Below are 21,835 nucleotides of genomic sequence, written 5' to 3' on the forward strand. Positions count from 1 at the left end.
TAGCAGAACAGAACACCTTCCTTTTCCCTGTTCTTCCTCCTCCACCTTCTAATAGAATAAGCTCCTGACGCCAGCTTTATAAACAGAAGACTTCATCAGTTGGCTTGACACTCCCTATCACATGCGTTCTGCTTTGAGTGAACTAATGCTTTGTGGTAGACTCCAGTTAGCCTTGACGATGGTGGGCTCCCTGTTGGGGGATATGTGTGTGCTCTAGCTCTGTTGGAAATGGTCATCATGAGTCACAGTGGTAGAGGGAATGTAAAGTGGAAGTCCAGGGAAAACGAAGGGTTTTTCTCTGATGCTTGTTGAAACTAGGGGAGGCTTAGAGTTGAGACTCATCCTGGATGTTTGTGGGATGCAGGAACATTGATTTGTCCAGAGCAGGCAATTTGTGATGGGGGATGGTAGATGTTAGGTAATAGAAACTGGAGTGGATAGGTTAAGTGGGGCCAGGTTTTGGGGTGAGGGGTCTTGAATGCCAGACTCAGCTAGAAATTTATTCTGAAATAAATAATGGGGAGTCATTGCATGTTTGCGAGTAACAATGCAAGCAGATTTTCCTGAATTAATCTGACAGTAATGTTTAGAGCAGAGCAGAGAGAGACTGACTGAATAATGGGATATTGAGCAAGTCAGGCTTGAGTAGATGACAGCCTGGATTAATGGAGAACAGATTAAAGAGGCATCAGGGAAGGAAACCAATAAGATTTAAAAAGAAAACTAATCAGGCATGGAGAATGACAGAAATGAAAAAGTAAAATTACAGGTGTTAGAAAAACTGTGTAATATTTTCTTCGCTTTGAAGATTTATCGGTGGAGGGGGAAATGTATGTAGAGGATTAAAAGCAATCGGGAAGACAGTTTTCAAGGAGCCTAAAGAAACAGACAAATTCAAATAGTGGTGTCCAGTTGGCAGCATCGTATACTAGCAGCTGTGGACTGGAGGGTGGTGAGCGTTGAGACGCGTGTGAATTGAGCAGAGACTTGTTTGGGACTCAGGGGTCACTGTGCGGTTTGAGTAGAACGGTGAGAACAGGAGTGGTTTGGGGGGTGGTTAAAACAATGCTGAGATAAATAAAGGATACAGTCCACTTGCCTCTGAAGTTAACAGTGAAAGGAAGACTATTAATTAAAGTTAATAGTAACAGCAACCTTACAGGTCACCAAAACTTGTAGTTTAGCCACCTGTTTTCTGTGCAGAGGAATTCTAGAAAATTATAAGATGTGGGAGGTGGAAAAGGGTGGATTCCAACCCTTGAGCCTGACTTTTATACATGGAGCATCTGTGACAATGTTTTCCTGTGCTGATGGCTTCAGATTGTCCTTATTTATACCACACAGCTTTACTTACGTGTAGCTTTTGTACCTGTGAATTCCCAGTTCTGTTGGGTAAGGCGAGAGATGAAGGAGCAGAATTTCTGTTCTCCTCCTGCTACTGCATGGAGATGGAGGAGAAAGGGAAGGAGGTCACTGATACCCTTTGTTTGAACTTCACAATATAATTTCACACCTAGTGAAGACTGGATTGTGGCTCTCCTGGCCTGAAGTTCAGATTATTCCTACTGCCCCCTGCTGTCAGGGTGGGGGCCTTACAGGAGGAAAAGGAGGAAGTATCACTACTCAGGACCTGCTGTCTGCTGAGAGCCATTTGGTGTCTCGGGTTTTCTTCCGGTTGCTGTTGATAACGGGCTGAGAAGACACTGCTCCAGGTGACTGTGCTGCATCTGCCAGCAAAGCTGAAGCCACTCAAAAAACCTAATTCTACCCGGCCAGAACCAGCAGCACAGTTACCAGTCTGGGCAGAAATCTTCCAAGATATTCATTCAGCTGCTGTTTCTGTTACAATCTGCTCTCAAGTGGCAGGTCATAGGCATCCTGACTTGAAGAAGTAAATGAATCCTGGAATTGTGGTCTGACACCCTGCCTTACTGACTGCTGGATGAGAGCTTGAAATGCAGGAAAGTGATTCTTACCACTTGGTTTTTGGGGGGCAGACCCCACAGCCAGTTAGGGGCTGTGAAACAGTCTATGCATGGCCTGGAAGAAGGAAAATTTCCACTTTCCAGTTTGTTCAAAGGAGTTTACCTGGAGATACATACTCTGGCTCCAGTGAAGGATCACAGGCAGTCCCTGGAGTATGGTATCAAACATACTTGGACCTCATTATTGCTGATTTTGTTCTTGTGTCTGAAAACACCCAGGTGTAGGAATTTGCAAACTGGTCACATTTCATGGGTTCTCTAAGCTTCCCCCTGAGAATGTGAGAAAGGAAGTGAATAGAGGTGGGTTGAGGGTTGAAACCTAAGTTTTCAACTTGGGATGAAAGAGGAGTTGTAGGGACTTACTTGGCGGTCCAGTGGTGAAGACTTCTCACTTCCACTGCACCTGGTATAGGTTTGATTCCTGGTCAGGAAAGATCTTGCATGCCGTGGCCAAAAAACCCCCCAAAAGATGTAAATTTCTATCTCCACAGTAAGTGAGCTTCCATGAAACTAGTTCCAGTCAGTTAAAACCTTGCTTGGGGATCATGAAATTTATTTGGAGCTTCACCAAACCCCTTTTGTCTAAATGGGAAGAAATTTAAGAGAAGAAAACCAGATATCAGACTTGGAACCATACCTGCAGTCAGTCCTCATTATTCTTGGATTCTCTATTTGACAGTTTGCCTACAAGTTAAAATTTATTTATAACCCTAAATCAGTACTTGTGACACTTTAGTCGTCCTTTGCAGACATACACAGAGTGGCAAAAAAATTTGAGTTGTCCAACATACACATTCCCAGCCAAGGTCAGACAAGGCAGTGTTCGGCCTTACTGTTCCTGCTCTCATTGTGTAAACAAGTGTCCTTTTCACAGTCTATTTATTGCTGTGTTTTCTCATATTTGTGGGGTTTTTGATGGTGGTGGAGGTGATTTTGCTACTTAACCCAGCATGATGCCAATGTGCTATATTCAGTATTACTGAAATGCAGGAAGACTGTAATGTGCTTTATGGAGAAATGTGTGTGTTCAGTTCAGTTCAGTCGCTCAGTCGTGTCTGACTCTTTGCCACCCCATGAATCACAACACGCCAGGCCTCCCTGTCCATCACCAACTCCTGGAGTTCACTCAAACTCACATCCATTGAGTCGGTGATGCTATCCAGCCATCTCATCCTCTGTCGTCCCCTTCTCCTCCTGCCCCCAATCCCTCCCAGCATCTTTTCCAATGAGTCAACTCTTCGCATGAGGTGGCCAAAGTCCTGGAGTTTCAGCTTTAGCATCATTCCCTCCAAAGAACGCCCAGGGCTGTTCTCCTTCAGAATGGACTGGTTGGATCTCCTTGCAGTCCAAGGGACTCTCAAGAGTCTTCTCCAACACCACAATTCAAAAGCATCAATTCTTCGGCACTCAGCTTTCTTCACAGTCCAACTCTCATATCCATACATGACCACTGGAAAAACCATAGCCTTAGGTAAACTTAATTCAGTCATGAGTTGTAGGCTATTGGCCTGAGTTTAATGTTAATGAATCAATGTATACTAAATAAGGTATCTTTAAACAGAAACCCACCTAAAATGATGCACTGTATTGATTGCTGAACGTGTTACGAACAGGGCTCTCAGGAACCTAACCCTATATTTCTGCTAGGAGCAGTGGTTTGCTGCTGCTGCTAAGTCACATCAGTCCTGTCCAACTCTGTGCGACCCCATAGACGGCAGCCCACCAGGCTCCCCCGTCCCTGGGATTCTCCAGGCAAGAACACTGGAGTGGGTTGCCATTTCCTTCTCCAATGCATGGAAGTGAAAAGTGAAAGTGAAGTTGTTCAGTTGTGTCCGACTCCTAGCGACCCCATGGACTGCAGCCCACCAGGCTCCTCCATCCATGGGATTTTCCAGGCAAGAGTACTGGAGTGGGGTGCTATTGCCTTCTCCAAGGAGGAGTGGTTTAGTGTTCATTAATTCAGTGTCCATGTTAAGTTTATAGAAAACACCTACTATGATAAGCAGCTATACATAAAGTGAGTGCCTCCTTTAGAATAAGCAACATTTCACTCATAAGGTTGGGTTAATGTTGTATAGTAAATGCCATCTCAAGTGACTCATGAAAATGATAAAAACATCATAAATCTGGAGTGAGTCTTCAAAGGACTGAGGAGCAGGGGTTGCCTTTGCTGGTCAACGCTTGGATCCTTGGGTGCTGGAAGGAGGGGGGATTCTTTAAGAGAGAGGATGAGCTCATTTCAGCATCTGGTGGGTTATGAGAGGCCTTCTAGACAGTACTGCTCAGTGATTATTTAAACCTAGCTCTCAGTTATCACTAACAGAAAGATAAAGAGTTAAGAGAAAGCAGATATTTTTAAGGACTGCCTTTGTTGCTGCTATTGTCTACTTTCACTGTTTTCCTGGGGAAATTGATATTAATAATTCTTCTTGATCCCTGTTGCCCAGAAAATGGCTTTGCAGCTTGACTGGTGTGTGTGTGTTTGTATGTATGTTTGCTTTTAGAGTGTGACTGAGAAAGATGTTGTGTTTGTTTTTTAGTCTTGTTGTAGCAAACTTGAACCAAAATTTAAAGAAAGGGATAAGTATTTTAATTTATTAGAATTTATTTTCTTTTTATTTGAATTTATTTTAGAACATTAAATACTGTGAACCATTTACTTACAGCCTCTTGATGTCCTGATAATTTTGAAAGCAAAGATTCTGGATACTTTTTTTCTATCCTTTTGTGATAATCGTATTGGGCAGACTAACTTCCAGGATACTTTGGGAAAGCATATACAGTAACAAAGACCCTAGTCTTTAGATGCCTTACCTCTTCCTTAAATCCAGGAAAGCATTACCTTCTTGATTGCGAGAGTGGAGATTGAGAGAAGGATATGCACCATGTGATACGGGTGGTGGAGGTGGTAGGGGTCATGGTAGGTGGTGATGGGAAGAAGGATGGTGGTGGATGTGAGTGTTTTGTGTAGCCCACACATGGATGTATGTGCTAGGTGCCCTTTGTGGTATTTGCCCAAATACCGGTACCTTCAATTCCTTATTCTTTGTGAATTACAAATCACTGGCCTCCATTCTCCAGGAATGACTCCCTGGCACCCATTTTTACACACTGTAATTCTGTCTTTCAGATTATAGCAAATTATACTGGATCCCAGTTGGACCCAATCAGAGTCCACTGGAATTAAGAGGTTTTAACCTTAATCTGGGCTGTACTATTAAACAGAAGAGATCTAAAGTATGTGGCATGACTGGTCTTCTGCCTGCTGAATAGACACAATACCAGGAAAAAAATGACCCTGTAGAGAGAAAAACAGATAGTAGAAACAAAGAGAGAAGCAGATATGAGAAATGATCGGTAGGTTCAAGTTTTCTGCAGCCAGTCTGTATATTTATTTCAAAAATTCTGTGTAAATTTGTGAGTATAATTATAATAGATTTTAATTATAATAATTACAGTTTTTTTGCTCAAGCTTGCCTAAGTCAGTTTCTGTTACATGCAACTAAATGAATCCTGACAAATACAATATGATACTATATTATCTTAAAGTTCCTCCCAGTACTTCTATTCTTAAAAGTTGTAGATGAAGATCTCCTCCAAGATTATTAATATTAGATTGCTATCAGTGTTTTATCCTGTTAAGAGTTTAGACACAGTAAGAAAAGTGGAAGAGAAGTATTATTTCAAGCATTACCTTTCTGGGGAAGCATTTCCAATTCACCCTGAGTTAGGTGCCCTCATTGTGAGTTTCCATGGCACAGTGTTGCCGGATAAAATGCAGGAGACCTCAATATTGCATGGGACATACCTATACTAAAAATTATTTATTGTTTATCTGAAGTTCAAATTTAACTGGGCATCCTGCATTTTACCTGGCAGCCCTAGATCCATGCAGAGGGGTCCAGAATCAGGAGGTGTGCATGAGAAATTACCAGAAATTAGGTGTTGCAGCAGCAGCAGGTGTTGCTGGAACATAAACTTTGTAGAGTTGGAATCATTTTGGTGGTAGTGAGAGCCAAAGGTGTAAAGGAGGACAGAGGCCAAGTCATTCTTGCTCAGTCACTAAGTTGTGTCCAGTGCTTTACAACCCCATGGACTACAGCATGCCAGGCTCCTCTGTCCTCCATTAACTCCTGGAGTTTGCTCAAATTCATGTCCATTGAGTCAGTGATGCTGTCTAACCATCTCATCCTCTGCTGCTTCTTCTTTTGCCTTCAGTCTTTCCCAGCATCAAGGTCTTTTCCAGTGAGGTGACTCTTGGCATCAGGTGGCCAAAGTTTGGGAGCTTCAGCTTCACCATCAGTCCATCCAGTGAATATTCAGGGTTGATTTCCTTCAGGATTGACTGGTTTGATCTCCTTGCAGTCCATGGGACTCTCAAGAGTCTTCTCCAACACCACAGTTTGAAAGCATCAGCTCTTTGGTGCTTAACCTAGTTTATGGTCCACATCCATACCTGACTACTGGAAAAACCATAGCTTTGACTGTATGGACCTTGTTGGCAAAGTAATGTTTCTGCTTTTTAATACACTGTCTAGGTTTGTCATAGCTTTCCTTTGAAGGAGAAAATGTCTTCTAAATTTATGACTGCAGTTACCATCCACAGTGATTTTTGGAGCCCAGGAAAATAAACCTATCACTGTTTCCACTTTTCCCCATCTATTTGCTGTGAAGTGCTGGGACCAGATGCCGTGATCTTAGTTTTTTGAATGTTGATGTTTCAAGCCAGCTTTTTCACTCTTCCTCTTTCACTCTTATCAAGAGGCTCTTTAGTTCCTCTTTGCTTTCTACCATGAGGGTGGGATCATCTGCATATCTGAGGTTTTGGTATTTTTCCCAGGAATCTTGATTTCAGCTTGTACTCTATGCAGCCTGGCATTTCACATGATGTATTCTACATATAAATTAAATAAGCAAGATGACAATGTACAGCCTTGACCTACTCTTTTCCCAGTTTTGAACCAGTCCGTTGTTCTGTGTCTGATTCGAGCTATTGCTTCTTGACCTGCATACAGGTTTCTCAAAGGCAGGTAAGGTGGTCTGGTATTCCCACCATTTGAAGAATTTTCCACAGTTTGTTGTGATCCATACAATCATAGGCTTTCGTGTAGTCAGTAAAGCAGAAGTAGATGTTTTATTGATTAACATTTCAGAAAAATTCCCTTTGCTTTGTGAGAGCACAGTAATTGAATATATATCATTTTTTGCTTTGTTTTGATGTAACCCTGTGTGATACATTTAATGATGTGGTTGTAAGTTCATTTTATTTTGATAATTGAGTTTTAATAGCCAAAAAAGGTAATTCATAAAGAGGAATTGATCCAAATAGAAGAATGACATCATTGGCTGCACTTAGTAAATCAAAATATATATTTTTTCCATTGCATTCACCAACAATGCCAAAGTTTTTGTTTCAGTTCAGCTAGTAATTGTTATTTTTCCCACTCAATCATCCTTAAAAAGCACATTACATTTTTATATTTCTAAGAAAGAGTTCAAAATTCATTAAAATTCATTCGGAAGATTTAGAAAATGCTGTTTCCAAGTTTTTAAAGTGTGCAGATATGAAGATTTCTATAAACTCCTTATTCTTTCCGCATCAGGTATTCACATATTCAAGTGTTATTGCTAGGCATTGTTACAGATCTTGGAGCTAGAACACTGAACACAAAACAGACAGAATTCCTCCCCTCATTCAGTGAGAAAGGGAGATGGACAATAACAGATAAGCACGTGTAATTAAAATTTGTTAGAAGATGATAAACGTTAAAGAAAAAAGCAAAGCAATGAAAGGGAATGTGAAGTGTTGGGAATAGTTACTGTTTTAGATGGGGACCAGGGAAGGCCACATGGGAAAGTGATATTTCAGTAAAAATCTGAAGGAGGTAAGGGAGGATATCTGGGGAAATATTCCCCAGGCAAAGGGAGCAGCCAGTGCAAAACCCAAGACCACGTGTGCCTGGCCTCTTTGAGGCATAGGTCCATCGGGGCTGGAGGTGGGTGTGATGGTCCAATCATGTAGGGACTTTGTAGACCATTGTAGGGAATTTGGCTTTTACTCAGAGACATGTGAGAAACCGTCAGACGGTTTTGAGCAGAAGAGTGAGGGTGACTCGCTGCTGGGGGCAGTGGTGTAGTGAAGGAATTGGGGAAGTGTACACAGGCAGGTCAACACGACGCTGCTGCTGTAATCTAGGAGTGAGCCGATAGTAGTCAGGGCTAGCCTGGGAGCATCAGAGCTGATAAGAGTGGTTGTGGTCCTGATGTTTTTTTTTTTGGATTGATGTATTTTAAAAGTGTTACCAGTTAGCTGTCAGAAGAGAAAAATTAGGTTTGGAACAATTGTGGGAAGTGTGAGAAAGAGGATTCAATGATGACTCCTAAAGGTGATGACTTCCATCATTTTCGTCAACAACAAAAATCACCTGATGGAAAACTCTCCAAACACCCATTTTCAAAATATTCTTTTCAGAGTCAGTTTCCTTGAAAAGTAATTATTTACCACTCATTATTAAAGCCTCAACTGTATCAGAAAATTAAATGACAACTAGCTTATAACCTGGATCACTGTTTAGAAAAATTTTTGGAAAGATAAAAAGAATAAGCATGTTCTCTTTTTGTTTCTTCACCAAAAGCATATCTTTTGAAGCAAACAGTTGACAGTTGCTTTCACTGGAGCAGTCAGGATATTTTAGATCACATGTTTACTTGTAAAAGAACAAGTATAAGTCAAATTGATATTTGACAAGTCTTGGTGTGATGGTGTGAAATAAGCAAGGAACCACTGTGTAGTATAAAAGATTTTCATGCTCAGTTCCATGTTATGACGAGATTGCACAATGATTCTACTAAATTAACAATGCCAGTGACATTCTGTAGCACTTGGTGTTTTTCTGGAGTCAACTTCTTTTCTGTAATAGCTTGCCTCTGAATGATGCAATGAATGCCTTTCACAGCTGGTGTTATCTTTTCCTGGACTCGTTTCTTTACTCCATCAATTTGTACAGGCTCTTCATAAAACAGTTGTTTTTTTTAAAATTCAAGAAGTCATTTATTATTAGAATGTATATTTCTTCTGCCTTTCTTTCTTTAGTGGCTAACTAAAAAATAGTTCTTTATAGATTTCATCATTGAGACAGTGTTTTCTGTATTTTCATCAATAGTATGATCCATTTTGCATCTCAAGTAATTTAAAAATATTTCCTCAAATTTTCACCAACATTTTAACTATTGACTAAGAAATGAATTAGGTTTATTGCCAATTTTTCATCTGTGCATTAATTATCAGAAAGTTATTAATACTGTTGGTTGATTTTTGTGTATCATTTATAAAATCATTTTATACAGAGGGAGGGAGAACAAATATTTCACAGATGATGTGTGACTTATCTTTTGTTTGAACATAATTATTACTAATATTGAGTATCATAGTGCCTTAGTATCAGGGGAAAATAGATTTGTATTCACATTTTGTAGACTTAATTGTAAAATGTCTTGCTAATCACACTGGCTTTATATTATTGTTCATTGCCTTTTTAAGACACTTAGAATGAAGTTCATTCTTAATGATCATGGATGTAAAGCAGTGTTTGAAATGCTAGTATTGACGGTTTCACATCTTGGAAGCTGAGGTTTCTTCAGGCCACCGTTGTTTTAACTTCAGAGTTGCTGACAGAGAGCTCATCTTAGAAATTCTGGAACCTCCTTGTGTTTATTTCTGTTTTTCTCTATTTGTTTTTCTGTAAGGAATGAACACAGAAGTCTTACAGGCAAAATAGACCCTGTGTCTTTGGGACCAACAATAGGAAATAAGACTTAATCAGTGTGAAATCAGTGTGGTAGGGAGAAGATTTTTAGGTCATAGGGATGGGGTGAAAGGCTTTGACTCTGCTTTTTGAGGACCAGCTGAAGGTTTAGTGTTACTAATCTTTTTCAAAGAACCGACTTTTTTGCCTTTGTTGATTTTTCTCTACTCTTAATTGTTTTCTGTCTAGTTCATTAATTTTTTTTCTTATTGTTTATTTCCTCTTTCTTTCCTTGGATTTATTTCTTTGTTCTTTTTCTAATTCTTTGATATGGATATATAAATGATTGATTTCTAACCTTCTTTTAAAGTATAGCTTAGCTTCACTTCACTAGTTTTTATTTGTCATCATTTTTTATTGCTTTAGTTAAATTTTTTCCAATTACTCTTGTGATTTCTTCTTTGACCTGTGCTATTTAATGTGTACTGCTTCATTTCCAAACATTTGAGAATTCTCTCGTTAGCATTTTTGTGTTGATTTCTAGCTTAATTGAAAACATGCTATTGTTGTTCAGAAGCTCAGTCACGTCCAACTCTTTGCAACCCCATGGACTGCAACACACCAGGCTTCCCTGTCCTTCACCATTTCATGGAGCTTGCTAAAACTCAAGTCTGTTGAGTTGGTGATGCCATCCAACCATCTCTTCCTCTGTCGTCCCCTTCTCCTCCTTCCTTCAGTCTTTCCCAGCATCAGGGTCTTTTCTAAAGAGTCAGCTCTTTGCATCAAGTGTTCAAAGTATTGGAGCTTCAGCTTTAGCATCGGTCCTTCCAATGAATATTCAGGATTTATTTCCTTTAGGATTGACTAAAGAAAACATGAAACATTGAAAACATGCTGTAATATATGTCAGGCTTCCCAGGTAGTTCAAATGGTAAAGAATCTGCCTGCAGTGGGGGAGACCTGGGTTCGATCCCCTGGAGAAGGGCATGGCAACCCACGCCAGTATTCTTGCCTGGAGAATTCCATGGACAAAGGATCCTGGTGGGCTCCACTCCACAGTGTCACAATGAGTCGGACACGACTGAGTGACTACTACTTTCACTTTAATATATGTCAATTAATCTTCAACGAATGTATTATGACAGTTTAATGAGAAAAAGAAAGTCTTTTCAACAAATGCTGTGGGAATAAGTTGGGGGAAAATGAACCACATACTCCTTCCTTAGACCACAAACAAAAATTATTTTGAGATAGGTCATAGGCATAAACATAAAGCTAAAACTGTAAAACTTCTTGGAAAAAAAGTAGGTGAATATCTTTTAAACCTTGAAGCGGGGAAAGATTTCTTAAAGGATGCCAAAAGCACTAATGTAAAGAAAAAATGATAAATTAGGATTTATCAGCATTAAAAACTTGTGCTCATCAAAAGACTATTAGAAATTGAAGAGGCAAACCACAGGCTCAGAGAGAATATAAACAATACATGTGTCTGACAAAAGACTGGCATCGATATAAATTGAACTCCTATAAGTAATTTTAAAAAATCACAATTTGAAAATAATGGACTAAAGACTTGAACAGACACTGTGCAGAAAGATATGCAAAAAACTATAATTAGCCACCAAAGAAATGCATATCACGACCTCACACTGGAATGGCACAAACTAAAAGTCTGCTGACACCAAATGTTGATGAGTCTGTGTAAACTGGAACTCTCATGTGTTACTGATGGGAGTATAAAATGATACAGCTATTTGGGGAAAATGCTTGGCAGTTTCTTATAAGGTTACATTCACCAGTTCTATAACCTAGCATGTCCACTCCTAGGTATTTACCCAGCAGGAATGAAAATATTTATTCATAAAGAGACAGGTAAGAATATAATAGCTTTAGTCATAGTAGCCCCAAAATGGAAACAGCCAAATACCCATTTATGAGGGAATATATTAAAAGTTATGATATTTTCATACAGTGGACTTATTGCTTAGCAATAAAGAAGGGTGAACTATTGATACACTCAACAGTGTAGATGAATCTCAAGACATTCTGCTGAGTAAATAAAGCCAGTACATACTATATGTTTTTCTGGAACTCTCTTGCTTTTTCAATGATCCAGTGGATGTTGGCAATTTGATCTCTGGTTCCTCTGCCTTTTCTAAAACCAGCTTGAACATCTGGAAGTTCACGGTTCACGTATTGCTGAAGCCTGGCTTGGAGAATTTTGAGCATTACTTTACTAGCGTGTGAGATGAGTACAATTGTGCAGTAGTTTGAGCATTCTTTGGCATTGCCTTTCTTTGGGATTGGAATGAATCCCACTGACCTTTTCCAGTCCTGTGGCCACTGCTGAGTTTTCCAAATGTGCTGGCATATGAGTGCAACACTTTCACAGCATCATCTTTTAGGATTTGCAATAGCTCAACTGGAATTCCATCATCTCCAGTAGCTTTATTCGTAGTGATGCTTCCTAAGGCCCACTTGACTTCACATTCCAGGATGTCTGGCTCTAGGTGAGTGATCACACCGTCGTGATTATCTGGGTCATGAAGATCTTTTTTGTACAGTTCTTCTATGTATTCTTGTCACCTCTTCTTAATATCTTCTGCTTCTGTTAGATCCATACCATTTCTGTCCTTTATCGAGCCCATCTTTGCATGAAATATTCCCTTGGTATCTCTAATTTTCTTGAAGAGATCTCTATAGTCTTTCCCATTCTATAGTTTTCCTCTATTTCTTTGCATTGATTGCTGAAGAAGGCTTTCTTATCTTTCCTTGCTATTCTTTGGAACTCTGCATTCAAATGGGTATATCTTTCCTTTTCTCCTTTGCTTTTCACTTCTCTTCTTTTCACAGCTATTTGTAAGGCCTCTTCAGACAGCCATTTTGCCTTTTTTGCATTTCTTTTTCTTGGGGATGGTCTTGATCCCTGTCTCCTGTACAATGTCATGAACCTCCGTCCATAGTTCGTCAGGCACTCTATCTATCAGATCCAGTCCCTTAAATCTATTTCTCACTTCCACTGTATAATCATAAGGGATTTTATTTAGGTCATACTTGAATGGTCTAGTGGTTTTCCCCACTTTCTTCCATTTAAGTCTGAATTTGACAATAAGGAGTTCATGATCTGAGCCACAGTCAGTTCCTGGTCTTGTTTTTGCTGACTGTAGAGAGCTCCATCTTTGGCTGCAAGGAATATAATCAATCTGATTTCGGTGTCATCCATCTGGTGATGTCTATGTGTAGAGTCTTCTCTTGTGTTGTTGTAAGAGGGTGTGTTTGCTATGACCAGTGTGTTCTCTTGGCAAAACTCTATTAGCCTTTGCCCTGCTTCATTCTGTACTCCAAGGCCAAATTTGCCTGTTACTCCAGGTGTTTCTTGACTTTCTACTTTTGTATTCCAGTCCCCTATAATGAAAAGGACATCTTTTTTGCTTTATTGACTATGCCAAAGCCTTTGACTGTGTGGATCACAATAAACTGTGGAAAATTCTGAAAGAGATGGGAATACCAGACCACCTGACCTGCCTATTGAGAAACCTGTATGCAGGTCAGGAAGCAACTAGAACTGGACATAGAACAACAGACTGGTTCCAAATAGGAAAAGGAGTATGTCAAGGCTTATATTGTCACCCTGCTTATTTAACTTCTATGCAAAGTACATCATGAGAAATGCTGGGTTGGAAGAAGCACAAGCTGGAATCAAGATTGCCGGGAGAAGTATCAATAACCTCAGATATGCAGATGACACCACCCTTATGGCATAAAATGAAGAAGAACTAAAGAGCCTCTTGATGAAAGTGAAAGGGGAGAGTGAAAAAGTTGGCTTAAAGCTCAACATTCAGAAAATTAAGATCATGGCATCCGGTGCCATCACTTCATGGGAAATAGATGGGGAAACAGTGGAAACAGTGGCTGACTTTATTTTTTGGGCTCCAAAATCATTGCAGATGGTGACTGCAGCCATGAAATTAAAAGACGCTTGCTCCTTGGAAGGAAAGTTATGTCCAACCTAGACAGAATATTAAAAAGCAGAGACATTACTTTGCCAACAAAGGTCCATCTAGTCAAAGCTATGGTTTTTCCAGTAGTCATGTATGGATGTGAGAGTTGGACTATAAAGAAAGGTGAGTGCTGAAGGATTGATGCTTTTGAACTGTGGTGTTGGAGAAGACTCTTGAGAGTCCCTTGGACTGCAAGGAGATCCAACCAGTCCATCCTAAAGGAGATCAGCTCTGGGTATTCATTGGAAGGACTGATGTTGAAGCTGAAACTCCAATACTTTGGCCACCTGATGCAAAGAGCTAACTCATTGGAAAAGACCCTGATGTTGGGAAAGATTGAGGGCAGGAGGAGAAGGGGAGAACAGAGGATGAGATGGTTGGATGGCATCACCGACTCAATGGACATGAGTTTGAGTGAACTCTGGGGGTTGGTGATGGACAGGGAGGCCTGGCACGCTGCAATTCGTGTGGTCTCAAAGAGTCGGACACGACTGAGTGACTGAACTAACTAACTGACATACCATATGAGCCCATTTTTTTTTTAAAAGCTCTAAAACAGGCAAAACTAATCTCTGGTAATAGCAGTGAGAACAGTGCTTGCCTTTGGGATGTGGAGATTGATTAAAAGTCACCTGAGGGAACTTTCTGGAATGATGGAAAGCCTCTGTATTTTTATTTTGTTGGTTATTGCACAATTTGATTTCTTTGTCAAAATGTATCAAACTATACCCTTAAAACCAGTGTTTTACTGAATGTAAATTTTACTTTAACTTAAAAAATGATATTATTTTTGTAGTTTCCTGTAAATCTATTTTACTTCAAAATTATAGGTTCAGAAAAGTACTCTATCGTTTCCATTTGTTGAAATTTCTTGAAACTTTTGTGATCCACATGTGGTTAATTTCCATAAACGTTAATGTGTGTTCTTTAAGCACTATGTAATCACAGTTGTTGAGTGCAGTTTTCACTGTCTCTTTTTTTCTTGAAAGAGAAATTGTTGCCTAGTAATTGTTGAATGAATGTAGGACTTTATGTATAAGCTTCCCTGATACATAATGGCTCAGCGGGTAGAGAATCCACTTGCAATGCAGAAGACACAGGAGACTCTGGTTTGATCCCTGGGTGGGGAAGATCCCCTCGAGGAGGAAATGGCAATCCACTCCAGTATTCTTGCCTGGAAAATTCCATGGACAGAGGAGCCTGGCAGGCTACAGTCCTTAGGGTTGACAAGAGTCAGACATGACTGAGTGACTAAGTACCCACATGTATAAAAAGTCATAGATGCTATGGATGATGGTATCTTTCTCCAGAGGCTTATATTTGCTTCTGACAGGCAGTTGGAGTAACACAGACCTCTTTAATCTAAAGAGGGACTGAATTGATTGAAGGCTTCAGTTGTATTTTTAAGGCCTTCATTCTAGGATGTAGCCCTTTGCTGCTGCTGCTGCTGCTGCTAAGTCTCTTCAGTCGTGTCCGACTCTGTGTGACCCCATAGACAGCAGCCTACCAGGCTCCTCCGTCCGTGGGATACTCCAGGCAAGAGCACTGGAACGGGGTGCCATTGCCCTCTCCGAAGCTGTAGCCCTTTAAGGCATCCTAACTGAAAGCATGGGATATTTACCTGGGCTTTTCCTTTATCAGTGGGCCCTGAACTCTACTTTTCATTCCTCCAACATCATTGAACTATCAAATGCGCTGTTTAACTCCCCAGCCTCTTAGCTGCTGTTTTCTGCTTGGTTTACATTGTCTATCAATAAGCAAATGCTTAGAGAGAAAGAATGTGGAACTTGCTTCTCTGGACTTCCCTTTACTTTGGGGTCTCCTCAACTTTGTCAGCCTATTAAAAGGTCTCCTCACTTCATGTTGTCTATAAGCAGCTGCTTGGCTTCTCAGCAGTTTTGTCCTGCGCCTCTTCGAGATCAGTAGATTTCAAGGGCTTCCCTGGTCGCTCAGTGGTAAAGAATCCTCCAGCCAATGCAGAAGACACAGGTTTGATCCCTGATCCAGGAATACCCCACATGCTCCAGGGCAGCTAAGCTCATGTGCCACAACTATTGAGCCTGTGCTCTAGAGCCAGGAGCCTCAACTGTTGAGCCCATGTGCCTCAGCTACTGAAGCCCACATGCTCTAGAGCTGTGCTCTGCAGCAAGAGTAGCCCTTGCTCACTGCAACTAGAGAATTAGCCAGCAACGAAGACCCAGCACAAAATAATAAGTAAAATAAATGAAGAAGTAAAAAAAAAAAAACAGTAGATTTCTTCAGAGGAAAAGTAGTACCTCATTTTTATTTCCCTTCTCCCTAAGTTCTTGCCCTCCCATGTCCTGTCTGCCTTGGTAGTACTCCAGTACCTTCCAGTAGCCTTTAAAAATAATTCCGTCTAGCTTTTATAGCTGTTTCAATGAAAGTTGGTCTGATACAAGCTTTCCCTCTTAGCCATAACTGGGAATCCTTCTCTAAGCCCACACTGTGAACTCCTCCCAATGGCCATTGTCATCCTGAGAATTGAAGCGATTTCTTTCTGTGTCATTGCCCCAGAATGTTGTCTTCTTTTCCTGGGGTTTGTGAAGGGCATATATAAACCTGGAGTTGTTCCTGAACATTTCCCACCTCCTTTCCAGTCAACATCTCCAGTCATTAAGTCATTTCCCTTCCAGTGTATTTAAAGGGATTGTGTGTGCCCTACTCACAGGGAGCCCATTAACCTAGTTAACGCTGCAGTTGGTACTTGAATAAAAAGGTGCCCTCGTTATTTCTAGGGAAGGAAATAGTCTAATGATTACTGCCTTCACGAGACTGAATTTGTGTCTTCTAGCTCCTTGAATTTTAGCTGAATTACCATGAAAAATAAACATGAGAATTCTGTGTATAAGAAGGATGGGAGCCTCAGTATTCATGAACATGATCCTTTCAGCCTCTTCGAAAGTGGAAACAGTTTATAATAAGTGCTTTTAAGGCCTTAGAATAAATTTAGGCTAAAGAATGCAAATTTAATATCACTAAACCTAATTGGAAATCTCAAGAAGAAAAAACAAGCAATAAAAAAACCTCTTTTGTAATGACTTTTGCCAGGGAATGGAAAAGAGATTCATTTTAAGGATGTCTTCAGAGAGAACTGAAGATATAAAGCTCATGATTTTCTTTTTTCAACAGGTCACAAGAGCAGTGATTCCCAGGCTTTCTCAACAATGTACCCTATTTCTGGGCACACTTACCACTGAGGATAAATTCTTCTTTTTACAAGAAGAAAATTTTGGAGAAGAGCTATCTACAAGGAAAGGACGTATAGCTATTCAGAGAGGTAAGTGATTTGTTTAGAGGATGGGGAAAGAAGTAGCTCACAAAGAAAATACTAAAGAGTATTTCATTTATTGTGAGTGGGACTTGACATGGATGGTATGCATTTCACTAAATATCAAGTAAAAAGATCCTTGTCATTGATGGTCTTCTAATTCTAGATTTAATTATCAGTTCTTTTACTCACCATCTGTGTAAATTTGGACAAGTCATTTAAATTCTCAGAGCTCCAGTTCTTTTATCTGTAAGAAAAAATTTCATATGAAAATGCTTTGCCAATGGGAGAGTATAATATAAAACTAAAACTGTTATTGTTTATTGTTAATTACTATTATCTGCTGCTGTTATAAAATTCTATGGAATAAGTTAGCGGCCCTGTGTCTCATGGTACATTTGGTCTGTTGAGCTTGGTACTGTAAACTGAGGGCTTTGTCCTGAGTGCCTGGAATGGAAGGCATTTCACACCTGCCCCCCAGTAAAAACAGCATCTGCTGGTATCTGTCACCTACTTTTAGAAACTTGGAGGAAAGGGTGGAAGTTAAAGACAAGATCAAAGATGAGAAAATAACTACCTGTATTATTTGTTACAACAAGCATTATATTCAGTGTTGTTTAACGCATACACCAAGCCTTGGAAAGTGGGTGTGATACCTCCCATGACATTTTTTCTCAAGATCCAGGATTCCTTAGGGAATCGCTTAAAAGCAGATAAAAACCATTTTGTTTTATAATGATTGGGGAGATATTGGATGGAAGGAACTTGAAGTTCTTAATTTTTTCTAATGTTTTTGATGACATGTACAGTTTCTATAATGACAAAGTGCCTAATTAAAAATAAATAATGGATTAACAAAATCTTTGTTGAGCATGTCTTATGAATTAGGTACTATTCTAGGTGCTAATTCCCATCATGAATGAAACAGGTGAAGATCCCTGCCCTCATGGAGCCTATTCTAGCATGGAGAGAAACAAATAATAAATAATGTACACAATAGAGAAATAAATTAAAAGTAATCAGGATATTAGAAGCCAGTAAGAATATGGAAAAAAGAAAAAGCAGAGCCAGGTAAGGGGAAGTGGAAATATGCTGGGTGGGTAGGAAAATAGATTTTGGGGTTAAGTGAGGTGGAGGAAAGACAGGAATTCTGGGATTAGCCCTGGTGTGTTCCAAGTGGAGAAGGAGCTAATACGAAGCTCCTGACAAGGGAACATGGTGATGTCCCAGACATTGCCAGGAGGCCTGTGAGCTAGAGTAGAGTGGGTGGGAGAGAGAGTAGCAATGTCAGCTCTAGAGGAAATAATGTCATTTCCTCGGTTTAGGTACATAAGAAAAGTTACCTTGTCTTCTTCTTGTCTCTCTGGTTTATTCTAAGTCTTTCCTCTGCAATTAAAATACACACACGCACAATAAGTAAACTGTACCTCCACCACTGTATCAGTTTCCGAGTGTTGCTATAACAAAAGACCACAAACGGGTGGCTTAAAACAACAGAAATTTATTGTCTTTTGGTTCTGCGAAAGTTCCAAATGAAGGTAGGGTCATGCTCCCTCCCATGGGATGGGAGGGTGTCATGGTGGTGGCAGTCACTGGCTGGCGTTCCTTGGCCTGAACTGCATCACTCCAGTCTCTGCCTCTGTAGGCATGTGACATACTCCCTAAATGTTTGCGTCTTCCCTTGGTGGTCCTTTCTTTTTAAGGAATCCAGACATTAAGAGTCTAACCCATGAGTCTACAGTCTCTGGGATCCAATGCCTGATGATCTGAGGCAGAGCTGATACAATGATACTACTAGAAATAAAGTACACAATAAATGAAATGTGCTTGAGTCAATCCTGAAACCATCCCCCCCACCCACCATGGTTCATGGAAAAGTTGTCTTCTATGAAACCAGTCCCTGGTGCCAGAAAGACTGGGTACCGCTCTAGTATGACGCCGTCTTAACTATGACATCAGCAATCACCCTATTACCAAATAAGTCCACATTCTGAGGTACTGGGGGTTAGGAATTCAATACATGCTTTGGGGGGACACATTCAACCATAACAGCACCTTAAATAATGTGTAATACTCATTATTATTCCCATCTTGCAAGTAGAGAAACAGGCTCAGAAAGCTTAAATGACTTGGCCAAGGTCAGAGCCAGTAAGCAGAAGAGCCTGGTCAGTGCTATTTTTATCATGGACATATCAGTGCTTTTATCAGTGCAATTTTACCATGCCGTGACAGTGACGTAAGGATGGAGGTGACAGAGCACTGCGCAGGTCGAGGGCAGCAATTACACACATACGCACATTGTGGTCCTCATCCCTACTGCTTAACCCTAAGATAGCTCACAATTAATACTCTACCTCAGCATTCCTGTCAACGGGAAAATAGGTGCCCCTCCATAGCCCACTCCCTATTTTGCATTTCATTCCATAGCATGATAAACATAGGAAACAGATGCTTTTTCCCTCCTTCAGGATTTTTTCCCAGGAAAATATTGCTACAATTTCTGTGGCATGTAGAACATTTTGTGACAGGACCGCATGTTTTTTTCTCACAAAACAAAGGAAAAAAAAATACAACTCTCTGAGTCAGTTGGCATATTGCAATAAAATTAGAGGATTTTGAAAGCATTTAATATATTTTGCTTTCTCATTATATTTAAGCATTTCTTCTTGACATAAAGCTTATCTAGCCATTGGTAAGCCTGAAATCAACTCCAGAACCTTGTTTATGCTCAGTCTTAAGACTAAGGGAAACACCAAGAAAAAGAAGGATACAGCAAAATTGAACGGAACGCTTTTCCATGATGAGTCACAGTGAGCAGTGACATTGCTATGGAACCAAACTTGGGTCCACTCACCTTGTGCAGTAAAGCAAATTTCACACCAGGTTCTCATGAGCGGAAATACAGCATTTATTGTAGGGCACCAAGCAAGGAGAACAGGCAGCTCGTGGTCAAAAGACCTGAACTCCCTGGCAGCTTTTCAGAAGGGATTTTAAAAGCAGCGTGAAGGCAGGGACCCCAGGGTATGTGATCAGCACACAATTCTCGAATTGGTTGGCCTCAAGGTGGAGTTTCATTGGCGGCATCAAGCTTTATTAGCCTTTTGGTTTCAACTGGTCTGGGGTCTATGTTCTTGTGGTCAGTTTTCATCTGGAGCTTCCTGTAAAAACAACCTAGGAACCTGTATCAGGCCTTTATCTGTATCTTTCAGGGAACCTTCAGTTTGATGAGTCTGCAATGTGTCAGATTTATATTCTAAATTATTAGCAATTTCCTGGCCCAACAGCTCTTCTTTGTTTCTATATCTTCACATTTCCTTATCATTAACTCTTGAGTTAGCCTTTAGAGACTCAAGGGAGGCCTGGGAAACTAAAGCAAAAGCCTTTTACTTCAAAGTACAGGTACACAGGGGCTTTTTTAGGGTTTCCACTTTTTTTTGATACTCCTCAATCTTGAGGGGAACAGGTTCGGGAAAAGAAAGGAAGCAAAGTTTTGGATAAAGGGGTTAATCATAAACTCAGCAGAGAAACTCAGTTTCGGGGGGACTTGGTTTCAACATCCCCTGGCCAGGCTGAACACATGAAGTCTTCAGAGGCAGGGTCCCAGAGGAATGTCTAAATTGTGGTCTAGGAAATCCAATGTTCAAGGCTAAGCAGTAAGTCTAGGAGATGAGACCAAACTGTGGTTGAAAAAAAGTCATAAGGTCAAAAGATCAGAGCTGTATCAACAAGTCTAGTGGGAGACTAACTGAGTGGTTTAGAAAATTGATCGGGTGAGCGTTAGGGAGGCCTGATATTCTATGGGACTAACTGCACGGGGTGGGGCCCCAAGAAGGAAGTTGTTGGGTAAGACTGGGCAGTCCCATACCTGCTTTTCCCAAATATGATCAGTAGCTGGTTTTTTTTTTGTTGTTACATAGTCTACAAGTTTCTTTTCAAATTCTCTGCTTTTTACCTCAACTCAGTATTTTTATTCCCCCTACATTCTGGGACTTTTCTTTCCATTTAACAGCCGACTGCTTTGGATCTGTGTGTGGAAGCATATGTTCTTCTTAGTATCAGAAAGAAGTGGGGAAAAACTGCCTTTGTTCCAAAAATGCTTCTGCTGTTGCTGCTGTTAAGTTGCTTCAGTCGTGTCCGACTCTGTGCGACCCCATAGATGGCCTCCTACCAGGCTCCTCTCTGTCCCTGGGGTTCTCCAGGCAAGAACACTGGAGTGGGTTGCCATTTCCTTCTCCAAAGATGCTTCTACTCTTTGTTAAAATTGATTTTCTGTGATCCTGAAAGTGTGTGGAAAGAGCAGTGTCTTCATATTTTAATACTAAACGAAAATGACCCCTGGCCTTTGATGTCACCACCACAGAAGGCCACTCCCCAGAGCACTGCTTGGTCACACAGTTCTGGCAGGGGGCAGAGGGCTCATGAACACAGGGGCACCCGGTCCACTTGTGATTCTCCAGCCACACAGGTAACTGCAGGTGAACAGTTGCTGCTCTTCCTGCAGCTGCTGCTGCTGCTGGTGATGATGATGAAGGACCGAGCAAGTCAGGGGTCAATAATTAAAATTACTTCCCTGAAACAGACATTATGGCAAAACACTGGAGTTTCTATAAGAAAGACTAAAGGGTGACAAACACTAGAAATGACTCTTTGCAACCCCCTGGACTGTAGACCGCCAGGCTCCTCTATCCACGGGATTCTCCAGGCAAGAATACTGGAGTTGGTAGCCATTCCCTTCTCTAGGGGGTCTTCCCAATGCAGGGATTGAACCCAGGTCTCCTGCATTGCAGGCAGATTCTTTATCATCTGAGCCACCAG

General features: G+C 40.6%; 1 protein-coding gene across 2 annotated transcripts in view; it reads left to right on the forward strand.

The window, feature by feature from the left end:
• The window catches only part of CRACD (capping protein inhibiting regulator of actin dynamics), a 282,379-nt gene that overhangs the window by 131,594 nt on the left and 128,950 nt on the right, over positions 1 to 21,835 (forward strand). For both annotated transcript variants that reach the window (XM_019962783.2, XM_070791469.1), the window contains exon 2: positions 16,882 to 17,029. The gene's annotated coding sequence lies outside the window, so the exon portion shown is untranslated. The remainder of the gene's footprint in view (positions 1 to 16,881; positions 17,030 to 21,835) is intronic.

This window comes from Bos indicus, chromosome 6 (genome assembly GCF_029378745.1).
Source record: "Bos indicus isolate NIAB-ARS_2022 breed Sahiwal x Tharparkar chromosome 6, NIAB-ARS_B.indTharparkar_mat_pri_1.0, whole genome shotgun sequence".
Lineage (NCBI taxonomy): Eukaryota > Metazoa > Chordata > Mammalia > Artiodactyla > Bovidae > Bos > Bos indicus.